A 2,474-nucleotide genomic window follows, 5' to 3' on the forward strand; every position below is an offset into this window, starting at 1 on the left:
AGCATACTTGGGATTCAGGAGTCAGCCAGAGCTATTCAATGCAGTATACATATTTGTTTCTTGTTGAAACAAAACCAGTTCTTCACTCCTTCTGCACATCCTAGTTTCTGTAGTTAATTTTTGCTGGTTTCATAAAACTTAAAAAGTCATTAGTCATATCAGTTAGTCATACTTAACACCACTTTTATACTTGTAGTTGCTCAGTAACAATAGTAGTTAATCAATAAAGTTGCATAACAGTACTCAGTTCAGTACACATTATATGCACCTGGTGTTCAAAACTAATTTTCCAAGTCAAGGCAATGAATGAATTTCCTAACATAGTGACATTCATAAAAACAGGTTAGTGAAAGCTGTACCATAAAAGTGTTCAGTGGTGCAAATTTTGATAAATAGAAGACTTAAATCAAGTCCCAGCACAGTGCATAAAAGGACAAGCCCAAATTAATGGGGCAAGTTCTCTCAATAAATGAGGTGTGATTCCATGGCTGATGGGCAGATGTTCAAATATTCCGCCTGCTGCTTTGCCAAAAAAATGAAATACTGATGTAGTAGGGTTTAATATAAATGTCAGTAATGCACAGCAAAGCCAAGATCCTGATGAGAAAACAGTTGCCCAAATCCCAGGGTTTCTATAATTAAACATTCAAAAATCAGAGAAAAAACATTCCTCTCCAAATAGTTAGTTTAAAATAAAAGTTTATGTATGTAGGAAAAGGCACTTCTCATAAACCACAGGCCCATCTTCTTGGCTTACCTTCTTTTTACTGCAAGTCTTAGACCTCATTTTGTTCCCTTGTCTGTACGTATCTAACCACTTATAAAACTGAAAGCAAAGGGTGAGAACTACTACTCAAGTAAATAAATAGTCCATGCAATCACAAAGTCAGAAGATTGTTTTAAATGGCTCAAGCCTTTGGTGGCTAAGCCTGAGAAGCAGAGTTCTGGAAATCATGGAAAAATTCGTGGTAATAATTTCTATTAAAAAATCAGTAAACAACATGGAACCCCTCAACACTTGAAACAATGAGAAATTGATAGAAAAGCAAAAAAAGTCCAGTAGGAATTGCATTTCACCTACTGTCTAAGGTCATAAACATGCAGAAATGTCAATCACAATCTGGAAGGATTGGGGTTTATTTTCAAAGTTTAATGGGTATTTCATTCCCGAGATCAAAGTTGTCCAAATCTCAGACATAAGACAAACACTGGAAACCTATATGCAAATGTGGATGATGCCTCTAGAAGTGAGTGACAGTTGTGAGACAGCTGCTCATTATCAGAAAGACAAAAAAAATTCAAAGCAGCAGAAAATTGATCAAACCTATCAAATGACAGAGAGCTCAACCTCCTAATGCCCACTCGCTTTGCCACTTTGAAAATCAGTGAACAAACGTGAAAACCTTTCATTTATTTCTAGGACTTAGTGAAAACACAGACTGGAACTTCTAGTGGTTTCAAAAGCATCTAAATGTCCAAAACCTTCTTAAATCAGTTCTAAAATATTACATAATTGCATATCACATGTCTTCAGAATAGACTTGTTCATATAGTATCTAGCTGAAGGGCGGCTCCCATATGCTTGGTTGAGACAGCTGCCTAACACTGAAACAATGAAGTTAATTACAATGATGATCGAAGTAACACAATTTGCCTTCTGCCAAAGCTATTCTTCACCTCTCTGCTGGCCTGCCCTATTTAAGCTCACAGGAAGTTTGCAAACTGTGGGACTGCAGTACCTGAATGCCATCAAAGCCAGTGGCAGACTGGTAAGCAAAATACCACAACCTGCTTCTTTGAAGAGAGAACCTTTGGAAATAATCCAACTGAACCTCTCCAGTGAGATTCAGTCTGAACTTTCAGCAGCAGCTTTCTGCTGTTTTTATCCCTTTTTGCCTGTAGGTCTTTTCTTTCATCTTTATTTCCTCTTACATTGAGAACAATGCCCTGGTTCTCAAAGCAGTTTACAAGCTTAAATAAAAGCCCTGCAAAAGGGAGTGAATTCTTAACAGGCATATTGTCTTAAGATTTGCAGGAATCAGACACCAATAATCCTAGTGATTATTGGGAACTGGATCAGAACATTAGAAACACCATAAGGAATTCAGCTTATTGGATGTTATCCCTTACCTTTTCAGCCACTAGTATCTTCAGCCTCTAGTTACCCCCCACCTTTTTAGCTGGTGGTATGTTCAGCCTCTTCATTATTACTGTTATTCTAGATCCCAGTCTTTCAAAATGACATGAATAGTTTTATTTCTTCCTTCAATTAGAATAATTTTCACTCTCTGTGGTCAGAATGGTCTTCATTAACTCAGCAAAGCACTGGTTTTGTATAGGCAATTATTTATTTTCTCTTCTCTGCTCCCTAGCAACTTATTGCAGGCCAACTTTAAAGGTGTTGCAAGCAAAAAGTAGACTGTAAATTAGGAGTTTGCCAGGTCTTATAGACAACCATCATAGCAGGCAAGTAA

This window comes from Aphelocoma coerulescens, chromosome 5 (assembly GCF_041296385.1).
Source record: "Aphelocoma coerulescens isolate FSJ_1873_10779 chromosome 5, UR_Acoe_1.0, whole genome shotgun sequence".
NCBI lineage: Eukaryota > Metazoa > Chordata > Aves > Passeriformes > Corvidae > Aphelocoma > Aphelocoma coerulescens.